The sequence below is a fragment of the Musa acuminata genome, chromosome BXJ2-1 (genome assembly GCF_036884655.1).
Source record: "Musa acuminata AAA Group cultivar baxijiao chromosome BXJ2-1, Cavendish_Baxijiao_AAA, whole genome shotgun sequence".
In the NCBI taxonomy this organism is placed as follows: Eukaryota; Viridiplantae; Streptophyta; class Magnoliopsida; order Zingiberales; family Musaceae; genus Musa; species Musa acuminata.
The window spans coordinates 27,270,843-27,283,621 of NC_088338.1; the positions used below are offsets into that span (position 1 = coordinate 27,270,843).

At 39.4% G+C, this 12,779-nt stretch overlaps 1 non-coding gene and 2 pseudogenes across 1 annotated transcript; all 3 read left to right on the plus strand.

Annotated features, from left to right (window-relative positions):
- The first annotated feature begins 11,432 nt into the window (after nucleotides 1-11,432).
- On the plus strand, nucleotides 11,433-11,551 carry LOC135603964 (5S ribosomal RNA; annotated as a pseudogene).
- Nucleotides 11,552-11,901: 350 nt separating this feature from the next.
- Nucleotides 11,902-12,020, plus strand: LOC135601486 (5S ribosomal RNA). Its single transcript, XR_010483778.1, has one exon. It is a non-coding gene; the product is annotated as a 5S ribosomal RNA (ribosomal RNA).
- Nucleotides 12,021-12,370: 350 nt separating this feature from the next.
- On the plus strand, nucleotides 12,371-12,489 carry LOC135603415 (5S ribosomal RNA; annotated as a pseudogene).
- Nucleotides 12,490-12,779: the final 290 nt, after the last annotated feature.

Here is a 12,779-nt window from a genome sequence, read left to right on the forward strand (position 1 = left end):
ATGGAAGCTAATAGAAGAAAATTTTGATTTGAAAGCTTTGAGGAAAGAGCAAGACTCGATGATTCTGATGGCCTCCATTCAAGTGCAGTCTGATCTTATGCAACAAATTAAGGAAGGACAATTACGAGATCCACATTTAATCTACTTGAGGAGTGAAGTAGAAAAGGGATTGAAGCCACAATTTCAAATTTCAAAGGATGGCCTATTGAGATTTGGGGAGAGAGTATGTGTACCAAATGAACTAGTTATCAAGAATCAAATCCTAACTGAAAGTCATACTTCAAAGTACACCCTACACCCTGGGAGCACTAAGATGTATAGAGATCTTCGAAGTCATTATTGGTGGAAAGGCATGAAGAAAGAAATGGCAATGTATGTTTCTAAATGTTTGACTTGTCAGCAAATCAAAGTGGAACACCAAAGACCTGGAGGGTTGTTGCAACCTTTAGTTATTCCTGAATGGAAATGGGAATGTATTACTATGGATTTTGTTTCAGGACTACCCAGAACCTTGAGGAAGCATGATGCTATTTGGGTTATCATTGATAGGTTAACGAAATCTGCGCATTTCCTACCGATTAATATGACTTATTCACTTGATAGACTTGCAGATTTATATGTTAATGAAGTAGTAAGACTTCATGGTATTCCAAAGGAGATTATCTCTGATAGAGACTCCAGATTTCTCTCTAGATTCTGGAGAAAATTGCAGGAGTCGATGGGCACTAAAGTCAAGTTTAGTACTGCATATCATCCTCAGACTGATGGTCAGTCAGAAAGAACAATTCAAACACTTGAGGATTTGCTTAGAGCCTATGTTATGGATTGGAAAGGTGAATGGGATAAGGATATTTCACTTGTTGAGTTCACGTATAATAATAGTTATCATTCAAGTATTCAGATGGCTCCTTATGAAGCTCTATATGGGCGAAAGTGCGTAACACCTGTATGTTGGGAGGAAGTTGGAGACAGAAAGCTATTAGCACCGGACAAGGTACAAGAAACTACCGAGAAAATTCAAGTAATAAGGAAAAGGTTAAAAACTGCTCAGAGTCGTCAAAAGAGTTATGCTGACAATAGAAGACGAGATATTGAGTTTGAAATCGGAGATTTTGTATTCTTAAAAGTCTCCCCTTCCAAAGGCATTATGAGGTTTGGGAAGAAAGGAAAATTAAGCCCAAGATTTATTGGACCTTTTGAGGTTCTTGAGAGGGTTGGTTCTGTCGCTTACAGGATTGCCTTGCCACCAGCATTGAGCCATGTCCATGATATATTTCATGTCTCGATGATTAGAAAGTATATGTATGACCCTTCTCACATCATTAAGTATGAGCTGGTGGAGTTCGATAAAGATCTATCCTATGTGGAAGAGCCTATTCAGATTATTGATAAGAAAGAAAAAGTTCTAAGGAATCGGGTCATCCCATTGGTTCAAGTAAATTGGAGACATCATTCTGGAGAAGAGACAACTTGGGAGCTAGAAGAGGAAATGAAAAAGGTGTATCCTCGTCTTTTCATCGAATAGAGGTACGATAAATTTAGAGGACTAAATTTTTCTTTTAAGGGGGGGAGAGTGTAACACCCCTCATTTCCGAATTTTCGTATAATATTTCTGGTGATAATGTAAGCATCTATTTTTAATTGACACAAGAAATAGAGTATGAATCAGAGGTAACTTATTTTTAAGATTTGGGAGATCTGTTCAAAAAAAAAAGAAAGAATTTGAGGACCTATATGTAAACCCTAAGGACCTAATCGTGAATATGATAAAAACGAGGACTAAACTGCAAAATGCACCAAATGACAAATTCCACCGCTTAAGCCTCTCTGCCTTCGTTGTTAAGGAAGCAGAGGAGGCAGCTCGTGGGTGATCAGGGAAAGAAAGAAAGAAAGAAGAAGAAGAAGAAGAAGAAGAAGAAGAAGAGAAAGAAAATTGGGGCTTTTAGGGTTCTTGCTTTAATCTTGTCATTTCGGGTCAAGATTTGCAAAGGCAAGTGTTCTAACCCCATCCTACATAAGTATTTGACTCTGTTTTTATGTTGATTCAAAATAAATTGGAAGATTTCTATTTAGAAACTGATATATCTCTCTTTGGACTTAAACCATGGATTCTGAAAGTCTTTCGGTAAACTGACCCCTAAGCACTGTTTCGGCTATAAGTTTTAATATAGAATGAGAATTCAGGCAGGAACTATTTTGTTTGAAATTAGACTCGTATGTGTTTCTTTTGACACCGATTTTGTAGATTTTGGACACCGAATACTTACCCAAAAATTTGTTTCAAAAGAGCCTATAGACGCTGTAAAACAGAGTTCAGATTTCTGACCTTTCGATACTAAAACGCCTATAACTCCCTGTTGAAAATTCTGATTTGTATCAAACTGATTTTATTTGAAAGTAGACTTGAAATTCTCTCTTTTGACATATAGTTTGAAAATTTTGGAGTTTAATTGCCCACCCTATCGTCTGTTGATTCCGACCCTATAAATTCTGTAACACAGTGATTGTGATTTTGACCTTGTGTTACCAAATCAGAGGTAACTCAGTGTTGGGAGCCCTGTTTCATATGAAATCTGTTCCATCTTAATATAGATTGATATATGATTCGACCATAGCCTTATTATGGGTATTGGAGCATAATTGTTATTCTAAAATATTTGTTTGATGTGCCACTGGAATTCTGTCCGAAATCGAGCTCGGGTTGATTTCGCGTATTTGGTTCCATTCCTTTGGATATCTGAATTTGTCTAACCTTCTTATTGGAATTGAGCTGATTATGATTGCTTGGAATCCCTGTACACTCTTGCTTCCAATTCTTTCCTAAAATGAATACTTTTGTGAGAGATTTGTTCCTTGCATCATTGTTTTTGAAAAGGCACATGTATGTTTGGTTGTTCCGCGTGTGCTTCCGTTATATGCTGCTTATTGTTGAAACTGCCTTCTTGTACTCTGGTGTGTGGGATAATGTGAACCTTTGCCAGAAATGGTAAAGGGAGTTGTGAACCTTTGCCAGAAATGGTAAAGGGAGTTGTGAACCTTTGCCAGAAATGGTAAAGGGAGTTGTGAACCTTTGCCAGAAATGGTAAAGGGAGTTATGCATAGAGCCTGCGATGCTCTGCCGGCCCCCTCTGACTTCACCTAGACGTGGGTGGATGGAGCTCCCAGACGTGGGAGACTTTTGTCAGGTGGTCATTCAGAAATGGATGAATCACATTCTGACTGAGATCCCACTACACCCTCTATATGTTTGATATGACATCCAGAGTTTTGGTGAGTTATTTTTGTTCGTGCTCTGGATAAGTATGATATGATTGCAACGTCAAGGACGACGTTTGAGCTTCTGTACGACATATGAGTTTGATATGCTCTGAAATGCTTCATTCACTATTGAGTTTGCTTCGTAATGTTCCATAGATCGTTGATGTGTTCTGGAACATTTTATATGCCATTGATAAGCTCCGATATGTTTCCTTTGTTTCTGATATGCTCCAATTACTCTATGCCCCATCTGTCTGAAACCAAATATGTATGATTAAAAAGGACAATTATGATTCTGCTCCTAATGATATTATGTATACGAAATCGTATATTCTGCTTTTGTGTTTTGATACTGTATCTCTTGGAAATTGTACTATTTTGTTATGGATATGTTAGTCACTTGCTGAGCTCTTTATGCTCACCCCGTTTGTTGATAAATTTTTCAGGATAGCGTATCGCTTGCTTAAATGTTAAGAATGGGCTGAGGCAGTGGAAAGTTTAGAAGACGTTGGGCAGAACTTTTGTTAGCATATATGTAGTTGTGTATAAGCTACCTTGCATCTAATGAAATGTGACTATAAATCTAAACCTGTGGATTTTGTGTAAGTTAAAGGATCCCTCATGTATAGGGTTTTGGAATGTTAAATTAAATTTGTGTAATGATATGAACTTATGGTAAATCGATGATTGTGGTGACTGCATGGATTTCCCCACTTGTGGATTTATATTGTGGTTTTTATTTTGATGAGTCGAGTTTAGATTGTATGAATTATCGAGTGATGTGTGCTATGTTTATGAATTGTACAGGGTTATGAATTGGTAGATTATAGAAGTGAAATTTTTGATCTGAATGTTTTCTTAGTGACCTCAAATGTGTGTTTGGATCCTAGGTTAGTTGTGACGAAAGATTTTAAATATAATGGATATTTTTAGGGGCGTGATAGAGGTGGTATCAGAGCATGATTTGAGAATCACTAAGAATGTTATGTTTTTTTTTGAGGTTTATTGACTATCATTTAGAGATTGATCAAAGAAAATGTTCTTTTGATGTTTTAGGAAGCAAGGATGACGAGATCATCTGGTTCTCCTGTTGCATCTACTACTGATCAATTGAGTGGTATTATGCGGACTTTGGAGACCATGGCACAAGTGATGCAACAACAACAACAACCTGTCCAACAAGGAAGTAATGATGGAATAGAGACATCAAACCGGACGGGGTTGGGAATTGGACAGTTTAAGAAGCTTAGTCCTCCCAGTTTCAGTGGTGAGTCTGATCCAATGGTGGCGGAACGATGGATGATGCAGATAGAGAAAATATTTGATGCCCTAAGTTACTCTGATGAACGAAAGGTTTTTCTTGCCACCTTTATGCTGGAAGGAGAAGCTGAACACTGGTGGAGAATGATTAAGAGGATGTCTGAAATCAAACATGAGCAAATGACATGGAAGTTATTCCAAGAAAAGTTTTACGACAAATATTTTCCCGATTGTATGAAAGAGCAAAAAGAATTGGAGTTCTTGAACCTTATCCAGGGAAGTATGACGGTTACAAAGTATGAATCTAGATTTACTGAGCTCTCCAGGTTTGCCACACATATGACTGATGATGAATCTAGAAAGGCAAGAAGGTTTGAAAGGGGATTACGGCCAGCAATAAGAAGCCGAATGTCAGCTTTAAAATTACAAACATATGCTGATACGGTAGAAAGAGCTTTGAAAATTGAAAGAGACATGGAAGAAATTCAAGAAATCATTGGCAAGAGCCAAAGGGACAAATTTACTAGCAAAAGCAGGAGAGAAAATAAATATGAAGATAGTAACAAGAGGTTTAAGACATCTGGATTTGAGAAAAGGAAACCATGGGGGAGGACTCAGTTATGTGAAAAATGTGGATCAAATCATGAAACGAGTCGGTGTTTTCGGGTGACTGGAGCATGTTTTAGTTGTGGAAAGCTAGGTCATCAAATAAAAGATTGCCCACTGAACAGGAAAAGAGAGCCACTGTCTCCTAGACCCTCAGCCCATGCTAGAGTGTACGCTATCACGGAACAAGATTCTAAAGCTTCTAAATCTGTGGTGGAAGGTATTCTTCATGTTTCTAAAAGAAATGCAAAAGTTTTGTTTGATCCTGGCTCCAACTTATCATTTGTTTCACAACACTTTGCTTGTCACTTGGATATTCTACCTAAACCCCTGGATTATATGCTATATGTAACAACTGCTGTTGGAGATTCATTGGCAACAAACGTAGTCTACCCATCTTGTTTGATCTCTATTGGAGACCATGAACTCCTTGCTGATTTGATTCTCCTAGAGATCCAGGGTTTTGATATTATACTTGGCATGGATTGGTTATCTTCTCATCACGCTAGTATTGACTGTTACAAAAAAATAATTACCTTCTGCATACCAGATCAGCCTATATTTTTCTTTGAGGGCATTAAGCATGATTTGCCTCCTTGCTTGATATCCGCACTTCAAGCTTATCATCTTATGCAGAAAGGTTGTCTTTGTTATATGGTGTGTGTAAAGGAGCATTCAAATCAGGAAACCCACATAGATGAAATTTCAGTGGTCAAAGAATTCCCTGATGTATTTCCTGATGACTTGCCTGGTTTACCTCTAGATAGAGAGGGTGAATTTGCTATTGATCTAGTCCCCAGTACAACCCCAATATCTAAGCCTCCCTACAGAATGGCACCACTTGAGTTAGAAGAATTAAAGAAGCAAATACAAGAATTATTAGATAAGGGTTTCATACGACCCAGTGTATCCCCATGGGGTGCTCCGGTACTATTAGTGAAGAAGAAGGATGGAACATTGAGGCTTTGTATTGATTATAGACAGTTGAATCAGGTGACCATCAAAAACAAATATCCCATACCTAGAATTGATGATTTGTTTGATCAACTGCAGGGTGCACAAGTATTCTCTAAGATTGACCTGAGGTCAGGTTACTATCAGTTGAGGATCAAAGAGGAGGATATTTCAAAAACAGCCTTCAGAACTCGATATGGTCATTATGAATTCTTGGTGATGCCTTTTGGTTTGACTAATGCCCCTGCAGCTTTTATGGAACTAATGAATAGTACATTTCAACAGCTCTTGGATATCTGTGTAATTGTATTTATTGATGACATATTGGTGTATTCAAGGAGTAATCAGGAGCATGAGGAACACTTGAGGAAGGTATTGTCCATACTAAGAGAAAAGAAGTTGTATGCAAAGTTCAGCAAATGTGAATTTTGGTTGAATGAAGTTGCCTTCTTAGGCCATGTGATTTCAGGAAAGGGTATATCTGTTGATCCAAGGAAAATAGAAGCTGTAGTTGAATGGGAAGTACCAACAAATGTGACAGAAGTTAGGAGCTTCTTGGGCATGGCAGGTTATTACAGGAGATTTGTGGAGGGATTTTCTCGAATTGCTCAACCTCTCACCAAACTCACTAAGAAGAATATGAAATTTGTATGGGGTGATGATTGTGAGCAAAGTTTTCAAGAGTTAAAAAGAAGATTGACTAGTGCCCCTATTCTCACTATTCCAAGGGGTAATGATGAGTTTGTAGTTTATACTGATGCTTCAAGTAAGGGCCTAGGATGTGTTTTGATGCAGGAAGGGAGAGTAATTGCGTATGCTTCTAGGCAACTTAAAGGTTATGAACTGAATTACCCAACTCATGATTTGGAATTGGCAGCAATTATTTTTGCTTTAAAGATTTGGAGACATTATTTGTATGGTCGGCAGTTTGAAATCTTTACTGATCACAAGAGTTTAAAATATATTTTCACTCAGAAAGAGTTAAACATGAGGCAGCGAAGATGGATTGAACTTCTGAAGGATTATGATTGTACCATCCGTTATCACCCGGGCAAAGCCAATGTTGTAGCTGATGCACTTAGTAGGAAATCTACAAGTTTTATGGCTAGTCTGGTCGTGAAGCAATGGAAGCTAATAGAAGAAAATTTTGATTTGAAAGCTTTGAGGAAAGAGCAAGACTCGATGATTCTGATGGCCTCCATTCAAGTGCAGTCTGATCTTATGCAACAAATTAAGGAAGGACAATTACGAGATCCACATTTAATCTACTTGAGGAGTGAAGTAGAAAAGGGATTGAAGCCACAATTTCAAATTTCAAAGGATGGCCTATTGAGATTTGGGGAGAGAGTATGTGTACCAAATGAACTAGTTATCAAGAATCAAATCCTAACTGAAAGTCATACTTCAAAGTACACCCTACACCCTGGGAGCACTAAGATGTATAGAGATCTTCGAAGTCATTATTGGTGGAAAGGCATGAAGAAAGAAATGGCAATGTATGTTTCTAAATGTTTGACTTGTCAGCAAATCAAAGTGGAACACCAAAGACCTGGAGGGTTGTTGCAACCTTTAGTTATTCCTGAATGGAAATGGGAATGTATTACTATGGATTTTGTTTCAGGACTACCCAGAACCTTGAGGAAGCATGATGCTATTTGGGTTATCATTGATAGGTTAACGAAATCTGCGCATTTCCTACCGATTAATATGACTTATTCACTTGATAGACTTGCAGATTTATATGTTAATGAAGTAGTAAGACTTCATGGTATTCCAAAGGAGATTATCTCTGATAGAGACTCCAGATTTCTCTCTAGATTCTGGAGAAAATTGCAGGAGTCGATGGGCACTAAAGTCAAGTTTAGTACTGCATATCATCCTCAGACTGATGGTCAGTCAGAAAGAACAATTCAAACACTTGAGGATTTGCTTAGAGCCTATGTTATGGATTGGAAAGGTGAATGGGATAAGGATATTTCACTTGTTGAGTTCACGTATAATAATAGTTATCATTCAAGTATTCAGATGGCTCCTTATGAAGCTCTATATGGGCGAAAGTGCGTAACACCTGTATGTTGGGAGGAAGTTGGAGACAGAAAGCTATTAGCACCGGACAAGGTACAAGAAACTACCGAGAAAATTCAAGTAATAAGGAAAAGGTTAAAAACTGCTCAGAGTCGTCAAAAGAGTTATGCTGACAATAGAAGACGAGATATTGAGTTTGAAATCGGAGATTTTGTATTCTTAAAAGTCTCCCCTTCCAAAGGCATTATGAGGTTTGGGAAGAAAGGAAAATTAAGCCCAAGATTTATTGGACCTTTTGAGGTTCTTGAGAGGGTTGGTTCTGTCGCTTACAGGATTGCCTTGCCACCAGCATTGAGCCATGTCCATGATATATTTCATGTCTCGATGATTAGAAAGTATATGTATGACCCTTCTCACATCATTAAGTATGAGCTGGTGGAGTTCGATAAAGATCTATCCTATGTGGAAGAGCCTATTCAGATTATTGATAAGAAAGAAAAAGTTCTAAGGAATCGGGTCATCCCATTGGTTCAAGTAAATTGGAGACATCATTCTGGAGAAGAGACAACTTGGGAGCTAGAAGAGGAAATGAAAAAGGTGTATCCTCGTCTTTTCATCGAATAGAGGTACGATAAATTTAGAGGACTAAATTTTTCTTTTAAGGGGGGGAGAGTGTAACACCCCTCATTTCCGAATTTTCGTATAATATTTCTGGTGATAATGTAAGCATCTATTTTTAATTGACACAAGAAATAGAGTATGAATCAGAGGTAACTTATTTTTAAGATTTGGGAGATCTGTTCAAAAAAAAAAGAAAGAATTTGAGGACCTATATGTAAACCCTAAGGACCTAATCGTGAATATGATAAAAACGAGGACTAAACTGCAAAATGCACCAAATGACAAATTCCACCGCTTAAGCCTCTCTGCCTTCGTTGTTAAGGAAGCAGAGGAGGCAGCTCGTGGGTGATCAGGGAAAGAAAGAAAGAAAGAAGAAGAAGAAGAAGAAGAAGAAGAAGAAGAGAAAGAAAATTGGGGCTTTTAGGGTTCTTGCTTTAATCTTGTCATTTCGGGTCAAGATTTGCAAAGGCAAGTGTTCTAACCCCATCCTACATAAGTATTTGACTCTGTTTTTATGTTGATTCAAAATAAATTGGAAGATTTCTATTTAGAAACTGATATATCTCTCTTTGGACTTAAACCATGGATTCTGAAAGTCTTTCGGTAAACTGACCCCTAAGCACTGTTTCGGCTATAAGTTTTAATATAGAATGAGAATTCAGGCAGGAACTATTTTGTTTGAAATTAGACTCGTATGTGTTTCTTTTGACACCGATTTTGTAGATTTTGGACACCGAATACTTACCCAAAAATTTGTTTCAAAAGAGCCTATAGACGCTGTAAAACAGAGTTCAGATTTCTGACCTTTCGATACTAAAACGCCTATAACTCCCTGTTGAAAATTCTGATTTGTATCAAACTGATTTTATTTGAAAGTAGACTTGAAATTCTCTCTTTTGACATATAGTTTGAAAATTTTGGAGTTTAATTGCCCACCCTATCGTCTGTTGATTCCGACCCTATAAATTCTGTAACACAGTGATTGTGATTTTGACCTTGTGTTACCAAATCAGAGGTAACTCAGTGTTGGGAGCCCTGTTTCATATGAAATCTGTTCCATCTTAATATAGATTGATATATGATTCGACCATAGCCTTATTATGGGTATTGGAGCATAATTGTTATTCTAAAATATTTGTTTGATGTGCCACTGGAATTCTGTCCGAAATCGAGCTCGGGTTGATTTCGCGTATTTGGTTCCATTCCTTTGGATATCTGAATTTGTCTAACCTTCTTATTGGAATTGAGCTGATTATGATTGCTTGGAATCCCTGTACACTCTTGCTTCCAATTCTTTCCTAAAATGAATACTTTTGTGAGAGATTTGTTCCTTGCATCATTGTTTTTGAAAAGGCACATGTATGTTTGGTTGTTCCGCGTGTGCTTCCGTTATATGCTGCTTATTGTTGAAACTGCCTTCTTGTACTCTGGTGTGTGGGATAATGTGAACCTTTGCCAGAAATGGTAAAGGGAGTTGTGAACCTTTGCCAGAAATGGTAAAGGGAGTTGTGAACCTTTGCCAGAAATGGTAAAGGGAGTTGTGAACCTTTGCCAGAAATGGTAAAGGGAGTTATGCATAGAGCCTGCGATGCTCTGCCGGCCCCCTCTGACTTCACCTAGACGTGGGTGGATGGAGCTCCCAGACGTGGGAGACTTTTGTCAGGTGGTCATTCAGAAATGGATGAATCACATTCTGACTGAGATCCCACTACACCCTCTATATGTTTGATATGACATCCAGAGTTTTGGTGAGTTATTTTTGTTCGTGCTCTGGATAAGTATGATATGATTGCAACGTCAAGGACGACGTTTGAGCTTCTGTACGACATATGAGTTTGATATGCTCTGAAATGCTTCATTCACTATTGAGTTTGCTTCGTAATGTTCCATAGATCGTTGATGTGTTCTGGAACATTTTATATGCCATTGATAAGCTCCGATATGTTTCCTTTGTTTCTGATATGCTCCAATTACTCTATGCCCCATCTGTCTGAAACCAAATATGTATGATTAAAAAGGACAATTATGATTCTGCTCCTAATGATATTATGTATACGAAATCGTATATTCTGCTTTTATGTTTTGATACTGTATCTCTTGGAAATTGTACTATTTTGTTATGGATATGTTAGTCACTTGCTGAGCTCTTTATGCTCACCCCGTTTGTTGATAAATTTTTCAGGATAGCGTATCGCTTGCTTAAATGTTAAGAATGGGCTGAGGCAGTGGAAAGTTTAGAAGACGTTGGGCAGAACTTTTGTTAGCATATATGTAGTTGTGTATAAGCTACCTTGCATCTAATGAAATGTGACTATAAATCTAAACCTGTGGATTTTGTGTAAGTTAAAGGATCCCTCATGTATAGGGTTTTGGAATGTTAAATTAAATTTGTGTAATGATATGAACTTATGGTAAATCGATGATTGTGGTGACTGCATGGATTTCCCCACTTGTGGATTTATATTGTGGTTTTTATTTTGATGAGTCGAGTTTAGATTGTATGAATTATCGAGTGATGTGTGCTATGTTTATGAATTGTACAGGGTTATGAATTGGTAGATTATAGAAGTGAAATTTTTGATCTGAATGTTTTCTTAGTGACCTCAAATGTGTGTTTGGATCCTGGGTTAGTTGTGACGAAAGATTTTAAATATAATGGATATTTTTAGGGGCGTGACAACATAGGCGAGGGACGAAGCACGCGAAACAGGTGTGATAATGCCAGCACTAAATCACTAGATCCCATCAAAACACCGAAGTTAACCGTGCTTGGGCCAGAGTAGTACTACGATGGGTGACCCCCTAGGAAGTCCTCGTGTTGCACTCCTTTTTGCATCCCAGGATACGAAACATCTCCCATAGAGCTCCGAGACGATTGTTTTGGGGCTGGAAATTTGCTGTGACCACTACGCAGTCAGTATCGAGGGGCTCGGAGAGAGCTTTCCGGATTGGGGTCGCAATAGCGATTCCGAGATAATTCTAGAAAGTGCCGATGGTTTCGGCACGTGCTTGCCGTGATCGATACGCAGTCGTCGGGCTAGGGCTCGGAGAGAGCTTACAATAGGGATTTCGTGAACGTTCGAGAAAGCGTCGACGGTTTCGTGACGGGCAAGAGGCTCCGGACGTTGATACGCCGACCGCGACGTGCACATAGGCGAGGGACGAAGCACGCGAAACGGGTGCGATAATGCCAGCACTAAATCACCGGATCCCATCAAAACTCCGAAGTTAAGCGTGCTTGGGCCAGAGTAGTACTACGATGGGTGACCCCCTGGGAAGTCCTCGTGTTGCACTCCTTTTTGCATCCCGAGATACGAAACATCTCCCGTAGAGCTCTGAGACGATTGTTTTGGGGTTGGAAATTTGCTGTGACCGCTACGCCGTCAGTATCGAGGGGCTCGGAGAGAGCTTTCCGGATTGGGGTCGCAATAGCGATTCCGAGATCGTTCTAGAAAGTGCCGATGGTTTCGGCACGTGCTTGCCGTGATCGATACGCAGTCGTCGGGCTAGGGCTCGGAGAGAGCTTGCAATAGGGATTTCGTGAACGTTCGAGAAAGCGACGACGGTTTCGTGACGGGCAAGAGGCTCCGGACGTTGATGCGCCGACCGCGATGAGCACATAGGCGAGGGACGAAGCACGCGAAACGGGTGTGATAATGCCAGCACTAAATCACTAGATCCCATCAAAACACCGAAGTTAACCGTGCTTGGGCCAGAGTAGTACTACGATGGGTGACCCCCTAGGAAGTCCTCGTGTTGCACTCCTTTTTGCATCCCAGGATACAAAACATCTCCAATAGAGCTCCGAGACGATTGTTTTGGGGTTGGAAATTTGCTGTGACCACTACGCAGTCAGTATCGAGGGGCTCGGAGAGAGCTTTCCGGATTGGGGTCGCAATAGCGATTCCGAGATCGTTCTAGAAAGTGCCGATGGTTTCGGCACGTGCTTGCCGTGATCGATACGCAGTCGTCGGGCTAGGGCTCGGAGAGAGCTTGCAATAGGGATTTCATGAACGTTCGAGAAAGCGACGACGGTTTTGTGACGGGCAAGAGGC